General features: G+C 50.6%; 1 long non-coding RNA gene across 1 annotated transcript in view; it reads right to left on the bottom strand.

Moving 5' to 3' along the window:
• Positions 1–7,239: 7,239 nt before the first annotated feature.
• Positions 7,240–27,042, bottom strand: part of LOC140407760 (uncharacterized) — a 68,254-nt gene continuing 48,451 nt past the window's right edge. The window contains exon 3 of the long non-coding RNA XR_011939783.1: positions 7,240–7,905. This is a non-coding gene — a long non-coding RNA (uncharacterized lncRNA). The remainder of the gene's footprint in view (positions 7,906–27,042) is intronic.

The following is a 27,042-nucleotide window of genomic DNA, read 5'->3' as shown; positions in this document are numbered from 1 at the left end:
GACGAATCAACTGAACTTCAACAATTGATTTTTTATACATACTTAATTGGAGAACTGTTGGCATTTAGTCAAAGTGTGCAAGTTGTCAGAATATACACCAGTATATCATGGGGCAGACACACACTGATGGACACACAGTGGGACCAATCAACACACACAACACCGCAGCCAATCACCAGTGAGAGCACACACACTATAAAGACAGGGGGCATCAGAGTTCCCGCTCATTCGTGTTGCAGCTAGCTAGGAGGACAGAGCTCACAGCCTGCAACACAGACATTCACCATGTGCTGAGTGCATCGACTGGTTAGGACAAGGCAAAGGTCTTTAGTTAAAGCTAGTATCGTATTAACCAACAGTCTAAGTAAGTTTAAACAGTTAATGATTCAATAAAATAGTGTTGCACTATTTCAAGTGTTGGAGACCTGTATGTGATCCAGAACACCCAACACATCATGATACCAGGAGTCGTGGGATACTAGCACTTCTTAGACCTACCTGCAAGTGATCTGCCTTCCGCCAGCATTCCGTCATCCTGCGACATGGACAACATCAGCCCGCCGCCGCCGCTCCGCATCGCCGGCAACCTCGGGGCCAACTGGAAGATTTTCAAACAGCGCTTCCAGCTCTTCCTCGAAGCCACGGACAGGGAGGGCGCCTCGGACACCAGGAAGATTGCTCTTCTCCTCTCCACGGCCGGGGACCATGCCATCCACATTTTCAACTCTCTCACCTTTGCAGATGATGAAGACAAGACGAAGTTCAAGACGGTTCTCCTCAAGTTTGACACTCACTGCAGCGTAGGGGTGAATGAAAGTTTTGGACGCTACGTGTTCCAGCTGCGTTTGCAGGGTAAGGATGAACCTTTCCAATCCTTTCTTACGCACCTCCGCATCCTTGCGCAATCTTGCAGTTACGGGCCCACCTCCGACTCCATGATACCCGACCAGATTGTTTTCGGTGTTCAGTCAGACCCCCTACATCAGCAGCTCCTCAAAGTAAAGCAACTCACCCTAGCGATCACCATCGAGACCTGTGTCTTACATGAAAACGCCATGAGTCGGTATTCCCATATACAAGTGGCTTAAACGGCGCGGCAAGGTCCCCACAAGGCGGAACAGTCCAAGTGATTGAGCACCTCCAGGGCCTCAGCCTGGATGAGGGCGGCCATTTCGCGTGCTTTTCACGGACTCCTGCGCTTGTACGCACTAAACGTGGGGACGGCGACATTGAGGAACGTAATGCGCAGGCGCGCACCACGGATGACCGCACCGCGCATGTGCGGTGGCGCAGGGAACGTCCTGATGTCACGGCGTGCGGCAACTGTGGCTCCACCCATTTAAAGCGGCAATGCCCCACAAAATCTCGACAATGCCTACGATGTGGAAGACCTGGCCACTATGCTGCCTTCTGTCGAGCAGCTCAGCCTGCCAACTCATATCGCTTCAGCCAGCCTCGCAGGAATGTTCGGGCAATTCAACCCACGGTCACCGAGTCTGATGCGGACCTCCCACATAGCAGTGACACCGAGGACCCGAAGGCGCCTTTTCGAGTCGGTGTCGTAACGAAAAACAGGCTGTCCCCAAAGCAAAGACACCAGCCGCTGTCGGTATACAGCATCGATCCAGACGATGAGCGGTGTGCCAACCTGACGTCATTCCTGCTACCGGCTTGTGCCAACTTGAAGTGATGCACAAGTCACGGAAAGCCATCCTTCCTTTCGAGATCGTGGGCTCCTCGAAGGACTCTCTGCTTGGCACACAGGCGTGCAAGCTGTTGAACCTCGTTCAAAGATTTCACTCTCTCTCTCCTGATGACACACCCGCCTTCCAGGTCACTGATTTCAGGGCGCAACTCAACGCCATCATCGACTAGCACCGCAACGTCTTCGAAGGCATGGGCACGCTCCCGTATACTTACAAGATCCTACTCAAACAGAACGCCACGCCTGTGGTGTATGCACCTCGCAGAGTCCCAGCACCCCTCAAGGACCGCCTCAAGCAGCAGCTGCAGGACCTCCAAGACCAAGGAGTGATCTCCAGAGTTACGGAACCAACCGACTGGGTCAGTTCCATGGTGTGCGTAAAAAGGCCTTCCGGCGAGCTGAGAATTTGCATTGCTCCCAAGGATCTGAATCGCAATATCATGAGGGAGCATTATCCAATTCCCAAGTGCGAAGAGATCACATGCGAGATGGCTCGCACCAAGCGCTTCAGCAAACTTGACGCCTCGAAAGGATTCTGGCAAATACAGCTCGACAAATCCAGCAAGAAACTGTGTACCTTTAACACCCGCTTTGGCAGATATTGTTACAACAGGATGCCGTTTGGGATCATATCGGCTTCAGAAGTGTTCCACAGGATCATGGAACAAATGATGGAAGGCATTGAAGGTGTTCGTGTTTATGTCGACGACATAATCATTTGGTCCAGCACCCCGCAGGAGCATATCAGTCGCCTCCAGTGCGTGTTCAAACGCATAAGGAAGCAGGGCCTATGCCTCAACAGAGCCAAATGCTCCTTTGGTCAGACGGAACTCAAGTTCCGAGGGGACCACATCTCCCAGTTGGGTATGCGGCCGGATGCGGACAAGGTGGCTGCTATCACAGCCATGAAAACGTCAGAGGACAAGTAGGCGGTCCTCCGATTTCTGGGCATGGTCAACTTCCTAGGGAAGTTCATCCCTAACCTCGCCTCTCATGCCACGGCTCTCAGGAACCTGGTCAGGAAGACGACAGACTTTCAATGGCTTCCTGCCCATGAGCGCGAATGGGGAGAACTCAAAACCAAACTCACCACGGCCTCATTCTTAGCTTTTTTTGATCCAGCGAAAGAGACAAAAATTTCAACCGATGCCAGCCAATTTGGCATTGGGGTAGTGCTCCTGCAATGTGATGAGGCCTCATCATGGACCCCCGTTGCATATGCATCACGTGCCATGGCCCCCACGCAACAGCGCTACGTGCAGATAGAAAAGGAGTGCCTGGGCCTTTTGATCGGTGTCGTCAAGTTTCATGATTATGTGTACGGCCTTCCCCAATTCACCGTCGAGACCGACCATCGCCCGCTGGTCAAGATAATACAGAAAGACTTGAACGACATGACGCCTCGCCTCCAGCGTATTCTGCTCACGCTCCGGCGATACGACTTCCAGCTGGTATACACCCCGGGCAAAGATCTAATCATCGCCGACGCTCTGTCCAGGGCAGTCAACACTCCATGTGATCCAGCGGGAGTCGTCTGCCAGGTTGACGCCCATATGGCCTTCGTGGCCTCCAATCTACCTGCCACGGATGAACGCCTCGTCCAAATTCGCCGTGAGACAGTGGCTGACCCTTTGCTACAGCGTGGCATGCGCCACCTAACAGACGGGTGGCTCAAGGGCCAATGCCAGCAGTTCTACAACATCAGAGATGATCTGGCGGTAGTCGATGGTGTTCTCCTGAAACTGGACCCCATTGTCATCCCGCACAGCATGCGGCAGCTCATCTTGGAACAGCTACACGAGGGCCATCTTGGCGTGGAGAAGTGCCGCCGACGGGCCCGAGAGGCAGTGTACAGGCCTGGCATCAATGACGACATCGCCAACACAGTGCTCAACTGCCCCACTTGTCAGCACTTCCAGCCGGCCCAACCATGTGAGACCCTACAGCCCCATGAGTTGGTCACGTCCCCTTGGTCCAAGGTCGGCATCGACCTGTTCCACGCGCTGGGCAGGGACTACGTCCTGATTGTAAACTATTTTTCAAACTACCCGGAGGTGGTATGTTTACACGACATCACATCGTCTTCAGTCATGTGGCCTGTAAGGACACCTTTGCTTTACACGGCATCCCACTCACTGTGATGTCGGACAATGGCCCCTGCTTCGCAAGCCAGGAATGGCCCAACTTTCCCAGGAGGTACAACTTCGTGCAAGTGACATCCAGTCCCCTGTACCCCCAATCCAACGGCAAAGCAGAAAAGGGCGTCCACAGATTCAAACGGCTCTCTGCTGCAAGGCTGCCGATGCTGGGTCCGATTTCTACCTCGCCCTGCTGGCCTATCGCTCGACCCCACTGTCCTCTGGCCTGTCGCCAGCCCAGCTGCTCATGGGTCGCACCCTGAGGACGACGGTGCCATCCATTCATGTCCCAGACCTCGGCCACGTTCCGGTCCTTCAACGAATGCAACTGTCTCGTGCACAGCACAAGGCGGCTCATGTGTCTCCCGTGCAGCTGATCTCCCTGCTCTGGCTCCAGATGACAAGGCCTTCATCCATCTTCCGGATGGTGGCTAGTCTGCAACCGCTGTGGTTCTTCGGCAGGTGGCCCCCCGCTCATTCCTGGTTCGTCTACCGGATGGCTCCATTCTGCGCCGCAATCGATGTGCCCTTCATCTCGCTCCGCACTCGCTACGTGATCCTCCACCATTGCTACGCCCTCCTGTTGACCCTGACCTGGACTATGCAGAGATTCCGGTCACTCTGCATCCTCCTCACTCTGACGCAGTCCAGCGCGCTCCTCAGCCAGCTGCTCCTGACCCACCCTTGAGGCGGTCAACCACAATTCGTCGCCCACCTCAGAGACTTAATTTGTGAATGAATTTTGTGGACTTATGGACTTTTTGATTTGTTCTGTTCTTCCGTTTAATCGTTCAAGTGGTTAGTACATAGTGTTCATCTCGTTATTCTTGTGACATACTGTTTTTCGGCACCAGGCACCTTCCCATGTAAATAGCTTAGTTTTTATGTCTATAGCCCTGTAAATATTTCACACACACGTAGTCAGGAACATTCACCACACACTATTTATTGCCACGCAGGTAAATTTTTTATAAAAGGGGGGAAAGCTCGTATCGTATTAACCAACAGTCTAAGTAAGTTTAAACAGTTAATGATTCAATAAAATAGTGTTGCTTCTATTTCAAGTGTTGGTGACTGCCATACTAACGAATACCTTTATAGGTCAGATGGAACAACATGCTCTATATAATTAACTGAGACTTCCATAACACAACGAACCAGCTACTGGAAACAGCTAATAATTAATTCCTCATCCACCGTAAATGTCATAATATGATTTTAAAAAAGGATGCGCACATTTTGCATTTTGTCTTATCGCACCTCTCCGAAAAGGACCTCGCGCAGGGAATTATGTCCAATTGCAGTGACTTGTCTGATAGCTTGTTGGATGCACAGCTGTTGGATTTTTACATTCGTTGCATCGAAAAAGGGTAGCTAAAATAAGAATTGCTTTCTCTGAACCTTTTAATAAACCGAATGTACTTGAGGTGAAGAAGTTTGTTTCATAGATCGACAAATGAAAGCACACACGCCACATCCTATTTTGCTACGTTTCTATTCTTACAAATTATCCTGATTTTACTGACACTTTTTGTTGAGAATCACGTTTATGGCTCAGTGGAATCGGCCAAGTTTATGACCGTAGAAACATTTCTTAAAGGGTTAAATTGTGCAACTATTGAGAGCAAGGAAAATACGGGCGAAAGGCGGGACAAATGGCCGAGGCAGAGGTGAACGCGCGACGATAACGGCAGCGAAAACCGCCCGGGAGAAGCAAGTAACAACACCAGATCCATTCTCGCATTGCCCTCTCTGTATTGGACATAAATAATGTAATTGTTTCTCCGGCACCCAAATGTATATGTACCTCCCCAGTTTCTCCCCCCCCCCCCCCCCACAAACAGGTGCCTACTTATGTCTTAAAAATAATATTGTCAACTGTACAGAATTGCTGTTGTTGAGACAGTGCACAATATTCTCCCAGTTGTTGTTTTTTCTTCTTTTCTATGTTATATACATATTTTATTCTGTGTACATAACTGTAAATATACTTTGTTCAAAAACTCAATAAAAAACATGTATTAAAAGTATGAAATTATTTTACGTACAACATAGAGGAAAACAAACGATTATGGGAGCAGAAGTGGGCTGGTCATTGGATTTGCTGCGTTGTTTTGTTAACTTTGGAACTTTCTGTATTCCCAATTCCAGTACCTTCTCCACCATTAGAGTTTACCAGATTGTCATTCTGAGCAGAAACTTTACATAACAGAGCATGTTTCAGGAATGAGTGGTTTGGAGGCCATTCATAAAAAATTGACGGATGGAGAAATCAGCTTCGGAGGACGAGGGGAGGCAAAGGCTTCATTTCTAGTGGACATTTGCCTCCTGCTTTGCGGGGGACTGATGTTGTAAATTTAGGACATCATTTTGTTTTGCTTGCACTTGCTTCTGAAGAAAAATTAGTTTGTCGGCTATGCAATACTTTTCGTTGGTTTGCAGAAAGAAGTGGCAGAGTTATTTCCGAAGAATTCAAGGGAAGACCAAAAATATGGATCGGAATTCTCCAGCCGTTCGCTGGCGGTGGGATTCTCTGGTCCTTACCGGCAGGGCATCCACACCCGCGGGTTTGCTGGCGGCGTGCGGTGGTTTCAGTAATGATTCCCATTGACAGCGAGGGGAACAGACAATCCCACCACCAGCGAGTGGCGCGCCACCTCCTGCATCTGTCTGGGTTATCGGAGAATCCGACCATTGATCTTGAAAACTTTCCTCTTCAGTCTTTCGTGGGACATGGGCATCGCTGGCAGGGCCAGCGTTTGTTGACCATCTCTAATTGCCCTTGACCTAAGTGGCTTGCGTGGCCATTTCACAAGGCAGTTAAGAATCAACCACATTTTTAAAGCAGCATGGTGGCGCAGTGGGTTAGCCCTGCTGCCTCACGGCGCCGAGGTTCGATTCTGCTGCGGGTCACTGTCCGTGTGGAGTTTGCACATTCTCCCCGTGTTTGCGTGGGTTTCACCCCCACAACCCAAAGATGTGCAGGCTAGGTGGATTGGCCTCGCTAAATTACCCCTTAATTGGAAAAAATGAATTGAGTACTCTAGTTCCACATTTTTGTGGATCTGGAGCAGCATAATGGGCGGCACAGTGTTTAGCACTGTTGTTTCACAGTGCCAGGGACCCAGGCTCGATTCCCGGCTTGGGTCATTGTGTGGAGTCTGCACATTCTTCCCATGGCCGCATGCGTTTCCTCCCACAAATCCCGAAAGACATGACTGTTAGGTGAATTGGACATATTAAATTCTCCCTCAGTGGATCCAAACAGATGCCGTAGTGTGGCGACGAGGGGATTTTCACAGTAACTTCATTGCAGTGTTAATGTAAGCCTACTTGTGACACTAATAAATATTATTATTATTATATCAGCCAGACCAGGTCACAAAGGGACATTAGTGAATCAGAGGAGTTTTTAATGAGAATCAATGCTAACTTCACAGTCACTGTTACTGAGACCATATTTATGTATCAAATTCAAATTTCACCAGCTGCCTTGGTGAGATTTGAACCCATATCCCTTGAGCATTATCACTACACCACCAGCAGTCTAAGTGGGTAGCTTTATAATCGCAGCCATAAACAAAGTAAAATCACAGAGTGCTGCCTTGGCAATGAGAAATTAATGCAATTACTAATTAGATTGAGAAAACTGAATACTTTTCAATGATGTCGGAAGATTAAGATCGTCGCAAGAATAAAACAAATGTTAGGGGTGTTTTACATGCCTTGTTGAACATTATAAGAAAGAATATTGGAAGCATAATTCCTCAGCCATTGCATTGAATGTGAAATCCCAATCTAGAGATTGAAGCACAGAACCCAAATTGTCAATTCTATGCAATAGCGAGGAAGCCCCAGCCTGCCTCCTTAATTGGACATAAAAGATTATATGACATTATTTATGGAACACAATCAAATTCAAACCCCCTTATATAACCCCTCCTCTATAGGGTACTTTTCCTGGCTGTGAGCAGCAGGATGTTGATGTTGCTGTTAGCTGGTCGATCGCAATTAATAGAATAGCCAACTCGACTGGCTTCATGATTCTTCAGTCTCATAAACCTAAAGGAAAAGAACATTGTTATATTACAGAGATGTAAAATATATATTACTCATTTGGCTTGCCGAGTTGTATTTAACTTGGTGATAAACAGTCAAAGTCTTCCAATTGATGACAAATTATTTATTGAGTAACAAAATAATATACTTGTGAGTTCATTTACTTTAATACTTTGACTAGTAATAGAATTAACTAAGATTAGATTAAATTAACAATTAATATAATACACTACACTCTGAGCTGGTCATTTCTATCCTCTAGCTGCAATATACACATACTAACACTCAGAAAGAGCGGGAAACTCCTTATATAGTTCCTGTTAGTGATGCCATCTAGTGATCATCTGACTGTACTGACTGCACAGTAACTAATCATGTAGTAACATACACAGAGATCACTACAAACATCAAAGTGAGTGATGAGGAATCCTGACAGTGCCCTCAGCCCTCTCAGCATCAGGCACATCCATCGAAGTGAGCGCCTCTCCACTAAACCTCCACTGTCACACAACAGCCATTTCCCCACAGCTGTCCCTCTAAACTCCACCTGAATGAAGCACTTTGCCCCTTTGAGAGTCTCAGCAGTCTCCAGCACCCCCTCCCCAAGCGTAAGGCATTAGGGAAGTTAATTGCATTCGATGGACCAGTATTCTAACCTCACGGGGGACGTACACAATGCCCCGACATTGCCTTGAACTGGGTGAGTGATGAGAAACCTCACTATAATGCCTTGCAACGGGGGCCACATCTGTGCCACCTCTCTGTTATGTAGGCCTGAGTATGAGCATTGGCATTCAATGCTTGACGGCAGGTTAAAAATTGTGTGCCAATAAGTGACACACCCATGCATTGTACTGCTGACTTAATTGACACAATTGGCTCATCAAGAAAAGGTCCGGTAGACGACCACACAACTGTTTTTTCTTTGTGACCAGTGAGGTACAACTGATTAATGTGAAGACTGCAATTAGTATGACAACTTCATCCTGCGAGGGCACCTTCGTTCCCCGAGCTCGGGGCTAATTCTCACTGCAGTCATCCCCACTCCTGTGTGAGGGTCTTAAGGCTTCATGAAGCTGGAAAACAATCTTTCTCTGCCCCACTTTGCCCATACAGCTTGGCCTCTCATGCGAACCCACCCAAGAACCTCACAGTCGCCCGCAGTGTTGGCCGTATGGATTCACCAGCTGCCACTTTCCAGCTGCCACTCTGGAAGGCAAATCCCTCAGCGGGTATATAGCCATAAGTCCTGGATACAGGAAGAGATGCCAACCGTCAAACCTCTTTATACCTCGAGGCTCACAGACATGAAGGGCCACGAAGGCCTGTGAGTGACCCCCACCCCCCGAGACGCCAAGAAGATGTTGACCTTTAGGTGGGAATGCCCCTTCCCCCCATTCCCACCCCCAACGCGCTGGCATGTTTTCCAGTGGCAGAGGCAGTTTGCCTTTGGTTGCCGGCGGGATACTCTGGTCCCACCAAAATCGACGCTGTTTTGCCTGACTCTCCCTCTCCACTGCCAGGGAACCAGCCGCGGGATCGCCTTGCATAGGGGGTGGAGTGGGGGGGGGGGGGGGGTCGAAGATCCCACTGGCAGGAAGGGCATGCAATTTCCACCCTTTGAATAAATATGTTTTGTTTGTGGAAAAACTTATTTGTATTAATCAAATTGCACCAAGCTACTAATCTTAAATATATCAAGAAATCATTTTGAAAGCAATTGTGCTTTTAATTCTTATTCCAAAACACTGCCCAGTTACGCTGGTGCGTAACTGCCCTGGAACAGGGGCTGGTTTAGCACACTGGGCTAAATCGCTGGCTTTTAAAGCAGACCAAGGCAGGCTAGCAGCACGGTTCAATTCCCGTACCATCCTCCCCGAACAGGCGTCGGAATGTGGCGACTAGGGGCTTTTCACAGTAACTTCATTTGAAGCCTACTTGTGACAATAAGCAATTTTCATTTTCATTTTTCAAACATTGACTGCGTCTCTCCAGAGGTCCTGCCTACCTTGCTGAATATTTCCAGAATTTTATTTCAGCTTTCCACCAGCTGCAGCATTTTGCTTTTGGTTTAATGAGGGGGAAACAAAACATAATTTATTTTCTGCAGCACATTTCTAATAAGTGCCAAATATGTACAAGAGATTAACGAGTAGCGTGGTCTACAAGTATGATACTAATTGAACTGAGTAATTGTGGTAAAATAGAAACACATTGATAGTTGGTGTCACAGTACATTCTTTCCCTTTGAGATAACATCCAACCCACACATCATAAACAATGAAAGAAGACACAGTGGCCCAGGTAGCGTATTGTGTGTCTGATCTGAAACAGCTCAGATTTATTCATCTCCGGTGTCAGGTCAGTTATTAATATCTTCTGCTATGATGATAGAATAAGTTGTCACCGCCTTCTGATATCATCGGGTGCCCAGAGAAGGATGGTGGGGTCCATGATAGGGTAAATAGCATTAAAGTGCAGCTATGCTAAAGCTTGTACTGTGTCTAACAGGTACAAAAGGCGACATTGAGATGCTTTGCCTTCTCTTAGAGAGGGCAACCCCAAAGTAATGACAACTGATTGATCATTACAACAATGCTGATGACAATGGTGATGGTGATGTTTCCATCTGCAATGAAACAGAGAACTTGCCTCCTTGCTTGGCTCAATGTGAACACCAAAAATGGCTCAGTAATAAACGCTCTATTTTCCTTGACATTTGGTAGCTAGCACTCCGTTCATTAGGGTTATGATGGCTGAGGGTGGGAGCCACAATCCATGCACTGCTTCCACAGGCCCGAACTGCAGCAGCCATCTGCCCTTAGTTGAAAGGTAGAACCATCTACCCCAACCTTAGTGAGTGTTATAACCTGCCTGCTTACCACTGGCTGGGGACTAATGGCAATCCCACAATCCTTTGGGAGTATGAGCTTCCCCAATGAGGGGGGGCAGAGAAATGATCAGCAGATTCCCTGCATAAATAAAGCTGGCCAGTTTGGAACCGGCTAGAGGAGAGTGAGCAGCAAGGGAGTTGCTGCTGCTGTTGAATATATATGTTATTGTAAATAAATGTTATTCCTTTCTATCCTTCAACATGTGCTGGATTCTTTGTGGCCCTCACAAAACTGGCGACGAGGGTTAAAGTGGATAGCTGTCTACGCTGCTGAAGCCACCTCCCTGGATTGTTGTTGGATACAGGTTGGAAGTTGTTTTCTATTACAGCATGCCTCTGCACGGACGTTTGGATGTTTTTGATGCTGCGCTGGAAAGCTGGAACCAGAACGCACAACGGATGCGTTACTCTTTCCAGGCAAACAATTTCACCGAAAACAAGCGGCAGGTGGTCATATTGCTCACCGCCTGCAGCCCGCATACGTTTGAGGTGATTAGGAGCCTTACGTACCCAGCTGCGCCGGACACCAAAACGTTTGATGAACTTGTGAACTTAGTGGGGCAGCATTTTAACCCAACCCAGGCCACGATAGTCCAGCGTAACCGGTTTAATACCATTGAGAGGACCCCAGGAGAATCCCTTGCCGATTTTCTATCCAGGCTACGCAGGATTGCGGAGTACTGTGACTATGGTGAGACCTTGTCAGAAATGTTACACGACCGTTTGGTTTGCGGTATTAACAATGCGGCCACCCAGAGAAAGTTGTTAGCTGAACCAACATTGACTTTTCAAAACAAAGAACAAAGAACAAAGAAATGTACAGCACAGGAACAGGCCCTTCGGCCCTCCAAGCCCGTGCCGACCATACTGCCCGACTAAACTACAATCTTCTACACTTCCTGGGTCCGTATCCTTCTATTCCCATCCTATTCATATATTTGTCAAGATGCCCCTTAAATGTCCCTATCGTCCCTGCCTCCACTACCTCCTCCGGTAGTGAGTTCCAGGCACCCACTACCCTCTGCGTAAAAAACTTGCCTCGTACATCTACTCTAAACTTTGCCCCTCTCACCTTAAACCTATGCCCCCTAGTAATTGACCCCTCTACCCTGGGGAAAAGCCTCTGACTATCCACTCTGTCTATGCCCCTCATAATTTTGTATACCTCTATCAGGTCGCCCCTCAACCTCCTTCGTTCCAGTGAGAACAAACCGAGTTTATTCAATCGCTCCTCATAGCTTATGCCCTCCATACCAGGCAACATTCTGGTAAATCTCTTCTGCACCCTCTCTAAAGCCTCCACATCCTTCTGGTAGTGTGGCGACCAGAATTGAACACTATACTCCAAGTGTGGCCTAACTAAGGTTCTATACAGCTGCAACATGACTTGCCAATTCTTATACTCAATGCCCCGGCCAATGAAGGCAAGCATGCCGTATGCCTTCTTGACTACCTTCTCCACCTGTGTAGCCCCTTTCAGTGATCTGTGGACCTGTACTCCTAGATCTCTTTGACTTTCAATACTCTTGAGGGTTCTACCATTCACTGTATATTCCCTACCTGCATTAGCCCTTCCAAAATGCATTACCTCACATTTGTCCAGGTTAAACTCCATCTGCCATCTCTCCGCCCAAGTCTCCAGACAATCTAAATCCTGCTGTATCCTCAGACAGTCCTCATCGCTATCCGCAATTCCACCAACCTTTGTGTCGTCTGCAAACTTACTAATCAGACCAGTTACATTTTCCTCCAAATCATTTATATATACTACAAAGAGCAAAGGTCCCAGCACTGATCCCTGTGGAACACCACTGGTCACAGCCCTCCAATTAGAAAAGCATCCCTCCATTGCTACCCTCTGCCTTCTATGGCCTAGCCAGTTCTGTATCCACCTTGCCAGTTCACCCCTGATCCCGTGTGACTTCACCTTTTGTACCAGTCTACCATGAGGGACCTTGTCAAAGGCCTTACTGAAGTCCATATAGACAACATCTACTGCCCTACCTGCATCAATCATCTTAGTGACCTCCTCGAAAAACTCTATCAAGTTAGTGAGACACGACCTCCCCTTCACAAAACCGTGCTGCCTCTCACTAATACGTCCATTTGCTTCCAAATGGGAGTAGATCCTGTCTCGAAGAATTCTCTCCAGTAATTTCCCTACCACTGAAGTAAGGCTCACCGGCCTGTAGTTCCCGGGATTATCCCTGCCACCCTTCTTAAACAGAGGAACAACATTGGCTATTCTCCAGTCCTCCGGGACATCCCCTGAAGACAGCGAGGATCCAAAGATTTCTGTCAAGGCCTCAGCAATTTCCTCTCCAGCCTCCTTCAGTATTCTGGGGTAGATCCCATCCGGCCCTGGGGACTTATCTACCTTAATATTTTTTAAGACACCCAACACCTCGTCTTTTTGGATCACAATGTGACCCAGGCTATCTACACCCCCTTCTCCAGACTCAACATCTACCAATTCCTTCTCTTTGGTGAATACTGATGCAAAGTATTCATTTAGTACCTCGCCCATTTCCTCTGGCTCCACACATAGATTCCCTTGCCTATCCTTCAGTGGGCCAACCCTTTCCCTGGCTACCCTCTTACTTTTTATGTAAGTGTAAAAAGCCTTGGGATTTTCCTTAACCCTATTTGCCAATGCCTTTTCATGACCCCTTCTAGCCCTCCTGACTCCTTGCTTAAGTTCCTTCCTACTTTCCTTATATGCCACACAGGCTTCGTCTGTTCCCAGCCTTTTAGCCCTGACAAATGCCTCCTTTTTCTTTTTGACGAGGCCTACAATATCACTCGTCATCCAAGGTTCCCGAAAATTGCCGTATTTATCTTTCTTCCTCACAGGAACATGCCTGTCCTGTATTCCTTTCAACTGACACTTGAAAGCCTCCCACATGTCAGATGTTGATTTGCCCTCAAACATCCGCCCCCAATCTATGTTCTTCAGTTCCCGCCTAATATTGTTATAATTAGCCTTCCCCCAATTTAGCACATTCATCCTCGGACCACTCTTATCCTTGTCCACCAGTACTTTAAAACTTACTGAATTGTGGTCACTGTTACCGAAATGCTCCCCTACTGAAACATCTACCACCTGGCCGGGCTCATTCCCCAATACCAGGTCCAGTACCGCCCCTTCCCTAGTTGGACTGTTTACATATTGTTTTAAGAAGCCCTCCTGGATGCTCCTTACAAACTCTGCCCCGTCTAAGCCCCTGGCACTAAGTGAGTCCCAGTCAATATTGGGGAAGTTGAAGTCTCCCATCACCACAACCCTGTTGTTTTTACTCTTTTCCAAAATCTGTCTACCTATCTGCTCCTCTATCTCCCGCTGGCTGTTGGGAGGCCTGTAGTATACCCCCAACATTGTGACTGCACCCTTCTTATTCCTGATCTCTACCCATATAGCCTCACTGCCCTCTGAGGTGTCCTCTCGCTGTATAGCTGTGATACTCTCCTGAACAAGTAGCGCAACTCCGCCTCCCCTTTTACATCCCCCTCTATCCCGCCTGAAACATCTAAATCCTGGAACGTTTAGCTGCCAATCCTGCCCTTCCCTCAACCAGGTCTCTGTAATGGCAACAACATCATAGTTCCAAGTAGTAATCCAAGCTCTAAGTTCATCTGCCTTACCCGTAATGCTCCTTGCATTAAAACATATGCACTTCAGGCCACCAGACCCGCTGTGTTCAGCAACTTCTCCCCGTCTGCGCTGCCTCAGAGCCACACTGTCCCTATTCCCTAGTTCTCCCTCAATGCTCTCACCTTCTGACCTATTGCTCCCGTGCCCACCCCCCTGCCATACTAGTTTAAACCCTCCCGTGTGACACTAGCAAACCTCGCGGCCAGGATATTTATGCCTCTCCGGTTTAGATGCAACCCGTCCATCTTATACAGGTCACACCTGCCCCGGAAGAGCTCCCAGTGGTCCAGATAACAGAAACCCTCCCTCCTACACCAGCTGTTTAGCCACGTGTTTGTCTGCTCTATCTTCCTATTTCTAGCCTCACTGGCACGTGGCACAGGGAGTAATCCCGAGATTACAACCCTCGAGGTCCTGTCTTTTAACTTTCTGCCTAGCTCCCTGAACTCCTGCTGCAGGACCTCATGCCCCTTCCTGCCTATGTCGTTAGTACCAATATGTACAACGACCTCTGCCTGTTTGCCCTCCCCCTTCAGGATTCCCTCTACCCGTTCGGAGACATCCTGGACCCTGGCACCAGGGAGGCAACATACCATCCTGGAGTCTCTTTCACGTCCACAGAAGCGCCTATCTGTGCCCCTGACTATAGAGTCCCCTATAACTATTACTCTTCTGCGCTTTGACCCTCCCTTCTGAACATCAGAGCCAGCCGTGGTGCCACTGCTCTGGCTGCTGCTGTTTTCCCCTGATAGGCTATCCCCCCCGACAGTATCCAAAGGGGTATATCTGTTCGAGAGGGGGACAACCACAGGGGATTCCTGCACTGACTGCCTGCCCTTTCTGGTGGTCACCCATTTCTCTGCCTGCACCTTGGGTGTGACCACACTTACATAACTGCGATCTATGACGCTTTCCGCCACCTGCATGCTCCTAAGTGCATCCAATTGCTGCTCCAACCGAACCATGCGGTCTGTGAGGAGCTGCAGTTGGGTGCACTTTCTGCAGATGAAGCCATCCGGGACACTGGAAGCCTCCCGGACCTGCCACATCTCACAGTCAGAGCACAGCACCCCTCTAACTGACATTGCGTCAATTAATTAAAATTAAAATTTGTCTTTTTTTTTTTTTTAATACTTTTTTTAAATTTCAAAGTTACTGTCAACTATCTGTTTCCTGGCACTAGATTTCTAATAGAAATGCGATAGCTAACTATAATATTCTCCGGTCTCTGGCTTAGATATCCTCTAAATTATAATTCAGTTATTATGTTTAATTAGATCCCAAATACTCAAAAAAATTTAGGTTAGAATCCCAACCAGCCACTCAGGTCACAGCTTTTCTGTGATGTCACTTCAGTTTCCCCCCGACACACACAATTTGAAAAACAGGTATAAAAGTAAAAATCACTTGCTTACCTTCTGAGATGTTCTCAGGTTCCCTCGCTGACAGAGACTGCTCCTCCACCTCCAATCCTTGACCTGCACAATGCTAATAATATAATAATATAATATGGCACTTACCTTACACCAATGGGTCTTATTATTAGGTTAGAGGAGGAGGGCGGGTGGGAGACACTACACGTGTAGTGTCTCGGGTTTCCTCTCCACCAGAATTTATTGGGGGGGGGGGCACTTGCCAGAGGTCGAACTTCCGGTTCCCGCCGAAATCCAAAGGGCTGCTCCTGTAAAGGTAAGTGCTTTTAAACTAACTACTCACCTCCCAGAAGGCCCCTGCGCACCGCTGCCGCCGAAATCCAAAGGGCTGCTCCTGCAAAGGTAAGTGCTTTTAAACTAACTACTCACCTCCCAGAAGGCCCCTGCGCACCGCTGCCGCCGAAATCCAAAGGGCTGCTCCTGCAAAGGTAAGTGCTTTTAAACTAACTACTCACCTCCCAGAAGGCCCCTGCGCACCGCTGCCGCCGAAATCCAAAGGGCTGCTCCTGCAAAGGTAAGTGCTTTTAAACTAACTACTCACCTCCCAGAAGGCCCCTGCGCACCGCTGCCGCCGAAATCCAAAGATCCAAAAGGCCATTCAAATAGTATTGTCCCGAGAGAGCGCAGAACAGGTAGTGCAGGAGCTACAGGGAATGGAGGTGCATGCCTTGGGGTGCAAGCCGATCCGTCCGAAAGCGCCCCCCCCACATTCCTGCAGGCGACATCCCGATCGATGCCAGTGGCAGTCGGACATTCCCCCCTGAAGGGAGCCTTCTCCAGGCGCCGTCGTTCCGACAGAAACAGGGGCCAGACCAGGGGCCGTGCCTTCCATTTGGATGAACCTGCGTCGACTACTCCCGAGGACGTGGAGACGGAGGACGACTGCCTGCAGTTGCATTGTGTGGCAGCTCCCGGTGCGGCCCCCATTCAGGTGACAGTACGGGTCAATGGTCACCCGCTTGAGATGGAGTTGGACACTGACGCAGCAGTCTCTGTGATCGCCCAGAGGACATTCGACCGCATCGAGCAGGGTATACAGACCCTTAAATTAACCGATACACAGGTCAGGTTGGCCACGTATACGGGGAACCATTGGACATTGCAGGAACTACGATGACACCTGTTGTTTACGTACGCCAGGAGGGGTGTGTCCCACTTATCGTGGTGCGTGGCCATGGGCCCAGCCTGTTGGGTCAGGACTGGTTGCGCCATTTGCGGCTGCAGTGGCAGCACATCCTCCAAACAGTTTCTGGAGGGTTGACTGAGGTGTTAGGATGGTACCCAGATGTATTCCAGCCCGGTTTGGGGAAAATAAAAGGGGCCGTAGCCCGTATCCAAATCGAACCAGGAGCCACGTCACGCTATTTCCGGGCGCGCCGGGGCCTAACGCCTTGCTCGAAAAGGTAGAAGGGGAGCTCTCTCGTTTGGAGACTTTGGATATTATCGGCACGTCCGTTTCGCTGACTGGGCAGCACCAATTGTACCTGTAATGAAGCCAGATGCCACAGTTCGCTTGTGCGGTGACTATGAACTTACAGTGAAGACGGCTTCCAGGCTCGACCGATATCCAATGCCTCGCACAGAGGATCTCTACGCAATGCTTGCAGGCGGAGTCTCGTTTACGAAATTAGATATGAGTCACGCCTACCTACAGTTGGACCTGGACCCTGCCTCCCGGCCATGTGTAACGATTAATACACACCAGGGCCTGTATGAATATACACGGTTGCCCTTTGGGGTATCTTCTGCCTGCGCTATTTTTCAACGCGTCATGGAGGGCATTTTGAGAGGTTTACCACATGCCACTGTCTACTTAGACAACGTTTTGATTACAGGGACGTCGGAGCAGGAACATTTGGAAAATTTGGAGGCTGTCCTTAGATGCTTTTTAGAGTGTCATGTGAGAGTACCCATCATGTTACTGGAGTGATGTCTAAGTGTGGGTGGAGCTGAGCTCTACTTCTGCTTTTTAGTTTCAGTTTGAAAAAAAGCTGGGTGTGTCTGTGTGTTTCTGTGAGCTGCACTGCTGTTGATCTCTGCCATCCAAAGACTATCTATGGATCATTTGGTGAATTCAGAAGAATTATAAATGTTTTCAGTCTTGAATGTAAACCCTGATGTGCTTCTGTTTAGAGGTTTGTTAAGTATTTTGGGTGTTAAAAGGACAGCATACAGGTTACTTAGTGTTGTCTTCTTTGGGGGTGTATTTGTTTTACTGGGTGCTAAGATATTCACTGTTTGTTTTAAAAACTTGAGTTCGGAGAATAAACATTGTTTTGTTTTAAAAACTACTGGTCCATTTTCTACTGTACCATACCTGTAGAGTGAGCCGTGTGCTCCCCATATCACAATTAAAAGTTGTGGGTCAGGTGAACTCCATGATACACTTTGGGATTCTCTCAACACTGACCCATAACAGGAGGCCGGAGTCTGTTTACGTCACACAAAGTGTATCTTTCAGGCGAAGGAAGTAGTCTACCTGGGTTATCGGGTGGACCACGAAGGTTTACACTCTGTCGCAGAGAAGGTGTGCGCAATTCAACAGGCCCCCGCCCCGACTGACACTTCGCATCTTTGTTCTTTTCTCGGCCTTGTAAACTATTACGGGAAGTTCCTCCCCAATCTTGCAACTACGCTGGCCACGTTGCACCTTCTGCTAAAGAAGAATCACACCTGGGTTTGGGGTCAGCCGCAAGAAACCGCTTTCCGGCGGGTAAAACAATTGCCGTCGTCTGGGTTACTAACCCACTATGATCCTGGAAAGCCTTGCTCATCACATGTGATGCATCCCTGTATGGTATTGGGGCCGTCCTGTCCCACACGATGGAGAACGGGGCCAAGCGGCCGATAGCTTTTGCCTCCCGCACATTGACTGCAGCGGAAAAGAAATACGTGCAGATCGAGAAGGAGGGCCTGGCGGAGGTCTTTGCGGTGAAACGCTTCCACCAGTACGTGTATGGCCGCCACTTCACTATCGTGACTGATCATAAGTCTCTGTTGGGCCTTTTCCGAGAGGATAAGCCAATACCGCCCATTGCTTCCGCACGGATCCAGCGCTGGGCTTTGTTGCTCGCTGCCTACGAGTATTCTCGGGAGCACAAACCAGGAATCCAGATAGCGAATTCCAACGCACTGAAGCGATTGCCTTTATCGACTGGCCCCATGTCGACCCCCACGACTGGTGAGGTGGTTGCAACCCAAAATTTTATGGACACCTTGCCTGTCATGGCATCATAGATCTGTGAGTGGACCCAGACGGAGTCAGTCCTGTCAAAGATTCGGCACATAGTCCTGTATGGTGGGCAGCATAGACAGCTCCCAGGCGAGTTGCGGGCATTTTCCTCCAAGCTGTCAGAATTTAGCGTGGAAGACGGTATTCTCTTGTGGGGATGCGTGTGATTGTCCCGGAAAAAGGACAGGAACTGATACTAAGAGACTTGCACAATGGGCATCCGGGTGTGACCAAAATGAAAATGTTGGCCCGGAGTCATGTCTGGTGGCCAGGCCTCAACACTGACATTGAGAAGGTGGCCCAAAACTGCTCCATTTGCCAGGAGCATCAGAAGCTTCTGCTGGCCGCGCCCCTACATCACTGGGAATGGCCAGGGCGGCCTTGGGCACGCTTACATGCAGAGTTCTCTGGCCCTTCTCAAGGATCCATGTTCCTTCTATTAATCGATGCCCAGTCTAAATGGTTAGAGGTGCATAAGATGGTAGGCACAACGTCCTGCGCAACAATCGAGAAGATGCGTTTGTCTTTCAGTATGCATGGCCTCCCCGAGGTGCTAGTCACGGACAATGGCACTCCATTCACAAGTGAGGAGTTTGCGAGGTTCTTGAAGATGAATGGCATACGCCATATCCGCCCCGCCCCATACCACCCGGCTTCAAATGGGTTGGCAGAGCACGCAGTGCAGACATTCAAACAAGGCCTAAAGAAGCAGTCTTCCGGGTCGATGGACATGAGACTGGCTCATTTTTTGTTTTCAGATAGGACCATCCCACATGAGGTGACTGGGGTAGCTCCCGCGGAACTCCTAATGGGCCAGAGACTTCGCACCCACCTTAGCATGGTTTTCCCCGACATTGGCGCAAAAGTACGCCGCACACAAGAACGGCAGGGACATGGTTTTTCTCGGCATCAGCCAATTCGGCAATTTGGGAGTATGAGCTTCCCCAATGAGGGGGGGGCGGAGAAATCATTCGCAGATTCCCTGCATAAATAAAGCTGGCCAGTTTGGAACCGGCTAGAGGAGAGTGAGCTGCGAGGAAGTTGCTGCTGCTGCAGTTGCATATATATGTTATTGGAAATAAATGTTATTTCTTTCTATCCTACAACTCGTGCTGGATTCTTCGTGGCCCTCACAAAGGTGAGAGAAAGAAATAATGCACTCCATGATGTGAAGGGAGAGGGGATTCTGCTGCCTCCCAGCCGCGCGGTTCCAGGTGGCGGGAGGTGACGTGCCATCCGCCTGTGATGGGTTTTGACAAAGGGTCATCTGGACTCGAAACGTCATCTGGACTCCAACGGGCACGCTGTGCCTGAAAAGCAGCTCGCCGCAGCGCAGCGTGGCCAATAGAAACTGGGCCACCCCACTCCCGGGATCGACCTGGCTCGCAATTGGTTGAGATGTAAATCCTGCCCATTGTGGGGGGGATCACTTTTAGGCAAATCTGCATATTCGTGCGAGAGAGTAAGTCTCACTCTAAACTGCAGATTCCCGAGGTACCTGAAGCTTTTGGATTCATTCCCTTCGCCTCAGAGACCTCAGGTGAGTGCCGTTCAGCACTGGTCACCACAAACCGGGACCAGATGGAATGGGACTCGAGGGGGTCTCCCAAGAGGTCTGAGGCCCCCTGCAGCATGTCCTTTGGGTAGAGTGGTGTAAGGGTGCCAGGATAGCACTGCCAGGGTACCCCGGTGGCACTGCCAGCTGGAATGGACACTGACAGGGTACCAGGTTGGCACTTCCATGGTGCCAAATTGGCATCTCTTGCGTGTGTTTTGGCCGGGGTGCCCTGCGTGGGTGCTGGAGGGTGCAGGGGAGCCGGGACCCTCCCATAGTGCATTAGGGCTGAGGGAGTCGGGGATCACTTCTGGGGTCTTGGCGATCGGGACGCCATTTAAAAATGGCATCCTGATCTCTCGCTCCACTGGGGAGTTCCGGTGAGCGGTGCCCCCCCAGTGACCAGAATGAGGCTATGTGCAGTCTCGGCAGCGCATTCCCCACTGAGGCCCTTTAGACAACGCGAGTATTAAATTGGTAATGGGTTGAAGGGTTATGGAGAACGGGCAGGACAGTGGAGTTAAGGCCAGGATGGGATCAGCCATGATCACATTAGGCTCGGGAGGCTAAATTGTCTACTCCTGCTCCGAGGTCATATGTTCTGGGGAGGAGGTGCTCTGGCTGATTTCGCAATTCAGGGGCGAGATTCTCCGACCCCCTGCTGGGTCGGAGAATCGCCGGGGGCTGGCGTGAATCCCTGCCCCCCCCCCCCCCCCGCCGGTTGCCGAATTCTTCAGCATCGGATATTCGGCGGGGGCGGGAATCGCGCCGCGCGGTTGACGCACCCCCCACTCCCCCCCCCCCCCCCCCCCGCGCGATTCTCCGGCCCGATTGGGCCGAAGTCCCGCCGCTAAAATGCCTGTCCCGCCGGCGTAGATTAAACCACCCACCTTACCGGTGGGACAAGGTGGCGCGGGCTGGCTCCGCGGTCCTGGGGGGGCGTGGGGCGATCTGGCCCCAGGTGGTGCCCTCACGGTGGCCTGGCCCGCGATCGGGGCCCACCGATCCACGGGCGGGCCTCTGCCGTGGGGGCACTCTTTCCCTTCCGCTTTCACCACGGTCTCCACCATGGCGGAGGCGGAAAAGACTTCCTCCACTGCGCATGCGCAGGAATGCCATCAGCGGCCGCTAACGCTCCCGCGCATGCGCCGCCCGGAGATATTATTTCCGCGCCAGCTGGCGGGGCACCAAAGGCCTTTTCTGCCAGCTGGCGGGTGGAAATTCATCAGGCGGGGGCCTCGCCTCTTAAGATTGGGGCTCGGCACCCAAAGATGCGGAGGATTCCGCACCTTTGGGGCGGCGCGATGCCCGACTGATTTGCGCCGTTTTGGGCGCCAATCGGCGGACATCGCGCCGATACCGGAGAATTTCGCCCAGTTCTTGGTCTGTAACATTGTAGGTGGCAGATGAGGAACATATCAGCCAAGATAGAATGGCGGAGCAGCCTCGATGGGCCAATAGGCCTAATTCTGCTCCTATATCTTTACGAACTGATGAACTTATGAGTCGCATTGAATAGCCAAGGGTTTCTCGGCATTCGAGCGCTGGGAAACACGCGGGTAAACGCGCTCGCGATGGAACTTTGTTCGCATTTGGGAGGATCGTGCCCATTGTGCCATGAAGGCCAGTGGGACGTGCAACATTTAACATCCATTACAATTGTGATGCTGCTTTCAGTCACCAGCCTTAGACTTCAAATATGTCATCTGTTCACTTGCCTGTGAAGCACCTTGAGATGTTTTTCTATGATGGAATTTAAGGGCTCCTTAAAAGGGCTACTTAAGCACAATTACATTCTCTTCAACAGCACCAAATCCGTTTCCCATCTTTCAGTCATTAAATGACAGGGGCTGGTAAAGACTCGATGGGCAAAATGGCCTCCTTCTGCACTGTAAATGAATCAGCATTCCCAGTTTACACGGTGCAAGAATCTCGGTGGGCCCACCTTGAATGTAACCTTAAAATATGAACTAATTGCTTTGCCTGCACACAATAAAAGTTACCGAATAAACTTCGAAACCTTGAGTAATGTGTCCTTCGTATTCAGCGTGTGTAAACCTCGCTCTCCCAGCCCTGTCCGACAGTTCATAAACCGACAAGTGCAGAATCATCCAAACAAACACTTTAATAAAACACTATTTGTTTTCGTTTGCACACCTTACCTACCCAAGTGACTTAACCTTTTCTTTCCAAATCAATCCTGACAGTTCTCCAAGTAATACCACAAAAAACAATAACGTCTGAAGGTTGCCAGGCAACAGGGACCATTGACACCGATGCTGCTTCACTTGTACTGTATGTGTGACTTGTCAGGTAGATGTGAAATAGCTTCTGTTTTGGAAAAATAAATTGACCACTTTGTCGGTTTGTGCAATTAGTGTGTTTACTTTCCTTTTATGATGGGTTACGTGCAATATTTAAGCTGCCTGCACAGGAGCTTAGCGACTATTAGTATAAATTATATTTTAAAATGCAATTGATGATTGCTCGCAATGTAACTAGCTGTATAAAGCAGCAGGCTGGTCTGAATAAGTTTAGAGTACAACAGTTGCAATATATATAATTCAGAGGGCTGGATTTTCTTTGGTAAATTAAGGACAGCCCTGTGTTTTATGCGTACAAACGAGGCAGCAGTTGTATTGTTATATTATTCAAAAAGAGTTAGGAAGTTTATTGCTACGCACATATATGCATATATACCCAGGATGGCACATCACTCGCAACTGCACTACAGCCAGGGCGCTGAGCAACACTGCGTCACCCTGCAGCACATGGCGTGACCTGAGGAATATATTCAATGTCAGCTCCAGTATCTGTGTTAAACAGTGTGATTATTGCAAACTTCTGAGAACCACAAAACATAACAGGGGCAATGTATCTGCCTGGGTTTCCTCTGGCTGCTCCGGTTTCCTTCCACAGTCCAAAGATGTGCAAGTTAGGTGGATTGGCCATGCTATAAAATTGCCCCTTAGTGTGCAAAAGGTTAGGTGGGGTGACTGAGTTGCAGGGATAAGGTGGGGAGTGGGCCTCGGTAGGGTGCTCTGTCAGAGGGTTGGTGCAGACTCGATGGGCCGAATGGCTTCCTTCTTCGCTGTAGGGATCTATGATTCCATGAATGGTGTGAGAAAGGGATGTACATCCATGTCCCATGGGAAATTTGCCAATGTGACATTTAGATAATGCTCTCTGTAATGGAGAAAGTCCCGACACCCCCCGCCCCCCTAGGGTGGAGGTGTGGGCTTAGGTAGGATGCTCTTTCCGGGGCTGCTGTAGACTTGATGGGCCTAATGGCCTCCTTCTGCACTGTAAATTCCATGATCTATGAAAAGGCCAGCAAGGTGACAGTTTTTGTTTTAGCTGGGCACAGAGGAGAGGATGAATAAATTATTGCAAGGAGCAAAAGATGAGTCGGGGGTGGGTTGGGGGGGGTGGGGGGGGGGGGGGGGGGCGGTATGCTGTACATATGAGCGACGGTCCCTCTGACCTTTGTTTGCTGTCTGCAGCCGGTTTCTGGCATTAAGCAATCCCTGTTCTGCCCGCCTCATGTATGTAAACTCAAGGGATTATTGCTTTTGTGCAGCCTGAGTGGCACATTCCCAAATGCTGGGTGACCGCACACCCAGTAGAGACATCATTGCACGTGACAATCAACAGCATAAGTAAGACAGCGGGAAGTATCTAATCATCAAGGGTGCAGCCAATGATGGTGGGTGGGGGGGGGGGGGGTGGGGGGGTGGGTGCAGTGGAGTGCAGGGGCGGCGGCAGTGGAGTGCATAAAGTCTCAAAGAGGCAGGTGGATTTGCAGAGAAGCAGAGACCCCCTCCAATATTGCAAAAACAGCGTCAAACTTTGCACCACTCGTTCACAATTGTTTGGAGACATGAAATTGCACGAATGAATGAGTGGCTTTTTATTCTCCCCCCTAGTAAATGTTCAAATCATCTGACAGTAAATGGCAACGAGAGGAACAATTTCTGCTCTTAGAGTGTTCTTTCTGTTAAATTGCCTCTGAGTTGCTTGAAAATATCCAGTTGCGCCAAACTAATTTATGCATGTGGCTTTTCGCCGTCAGCCAATGGAAGCTCATCAGAAATACAACTGCTTCAAAATAATCAATATAATTTTTCGCAAGGGGAGGGAAAATAGACCTCACTTTGCTCCCCTGCTCTTTGTGGACGTTGGGTCCAATATTCACTTCAGTGCTGGGTGGCAGCTCAACTTTCACACTCATCACTCCAGATGCAAGGAAAGATCAGGGACACCAAACAAAGGCTCTTTTTCACCAATGGGAATTAAGAATTTACCTCGCATTATCCCGGAAAGGCAAAGTACTCAAAACTTTAAACAATAGGTTAATCGAGTCGTTTCATGCTGTTGCTATACAGTGGGTATGCGAGTGGTATTTTCCACTAACAAGACGCGACTTGTCAGTCCAAATAGATGTTCTGAGTCGCACGCAACTGAGCAATATCAGGGGTGGGATTCTCCGCCCCTCCGTGCCGAAATCGGGGGCGTCATTCTCCGACCCCCAAGAGGGTCGATTTTCGGCCTGCCGATATTCTCCCTTCCGGATGGGCCGAAGTCCCGTCGACGTGATGACCGTTCACGTCGACGTAAATTAAACCTCCTTTTCATCGGCGTGATTGTTCCAGGTTCACGCCAACCAGCGTGGAGGAGAGTGACGGCCTGGGGGGTTGGCTCTGGGCAGGCGATGGCGTGGCCGCAGTCTGATTGCGTGAGGAGAGGTGTGTCTCGGGTTGTGTGTGTGTGTGTGCGGCGGGGGGGGGGGGGTGGTTAGAGTAGGCTGGGCTCCGGGGGAGTGCCGGGAGGGGGGTCCGTGCCGGGGAGGGGGATGGGGGGGGGGTCCGTGCCAGGGTGGAGGTTGGGGGGGGGGTCCGTGCTTGGGTGGAGGTTGGAGGTTGGGGGGGGGGGTCCGTGCCGGGGTGGAGGTTGGGGGGGGTCCGTGCCGGGGTGGAGGTTGGGGGGGGGTCCGTGCTGGGGTGGAGGTTGGGGGGTTTCCGTGCCGGGGTGGAGGTTGGGGGGGTCCGTGCTGGGGTGGAGGTTGGGGGTTGGGGGGTGTCCGTGCCAGGGTGGAGGTTGGGGAGGGGGGTCCGTGCTGGGGTGGAGGTTGGGGGTTGGGGGGGGTCCGTGCTGGGGTGGAGGTTGGGGGGGGAGTCCGTGCTGGGGTGGAGGTTGGGGGTTGGGGGGGGGGGGTCTGTGCTGGGGTGGAGGTTGGGGGGGGTCCGTGCCGGGGTGGAGGTTGGGGGGGGGGTCCGTGCTGGGGTGGAGGTTGGGGGTTGGGGGGAGGGGTCCGTGCTGGGGTTGGGGGGGGGGTCCGTGCTGGGGTGGAGGTTGGGGGGGGGGCTCCGTGCCGGGGTGGAGGTCGGGGGGGGTTCCGTGCCGGGGTGGAGGTTGGGGGGGGGGGGGTCCATGCCGAGGAGGGGGATGGGAGGGCAAGTGAGTTGGTCCACCTGGCCAGGTGCCAGCCTCCATCAGTTGGACCCATGCGGTCCATGCCACCTGGCTGGGGGGAGGAAGGGATATGGGCAATGATGACATGTCGTCGTTCCCCTCCCCCCCACCAGGCCGTCATGTTTTCAGATCATCCAGCGATGTTGGCCGCCGTGGTGGCAGCCGCTCATGTCTATGTTGCCCTGGATGAGGAGGAGGAGGAGAAGGAGGAGGAGGAGGATGGTGCCGCAGAGGGGCAGGCGGCAGCCGCCCAGGCTGGAGGGACACCTGACCGACAGGACGAGGAGTGGGAGGAGGACGTCGCGGCCCCACGGCAACGGAGGCACCCGAGGGCGCCCCGTGTGTACCGGCCCCGGCAGTCATACCAGGACCTCACGGACCGGGAATGCAGGAGGAGACTCCGGATGAGCCGGGAAACCGTGGCACACATCTGCCACCTGCTGGCACACCTGTCACCGCGTGGCACTGGCGGGGGACACCCTCTCCCCGTGTCCGTCAAGGTTACGGTGGCCCTGAACTTTTATGCAACGGGGTCATTCCAGGCACCGAGTGGGGACCTGTCCGGCATATCGCAGACATCGGTGCATCGGTGCATCCGGGCAGTGACAGATACCCTATATGCCATGGCGCACCGCTACATCCGCTTCCCCGTGGACCGGGCCAGCCAAGATGCCCGGGCCCTGGGCTTCTCTGCCGTGGCCGGGTTCCCCATGGTCCAGGGAGCGATCGATGGGATGCACGTCGCCGTGCGGCCACCTGCAGATAACAGGGCCGTGTTCACTAATAGGAAGGGGACCTATTCGATGAACGTACAGGTGGTCTGCGACCACCGCATGATGATCCTGCACGTCTGCGCCCGTCACCCAGGCAGTGTACACGATTCATTCGTGTTGTCGCGGTCAT

Source organism: Scyliorhinus torazame, chromosome 2 (assembly GCF_047496885.1).
Source record: "Scyliorhinus torazame isolate Kashiwa2021f chromosome 2, sScyTor2.1, whole genome shotgun sequence".
NCBI lineage: Eukaryota > Metazoa > Chordata > Chondrichthyes > Carcharhiniformes > Scyliorhinidae > Scyliorhinus > Scyliorhinus torazame.
The sequence above is the reverse complement of the archived record's forward strand: the minus strand, read 5'-3'. Positions and strand labels throughout refer to the sequence as shown.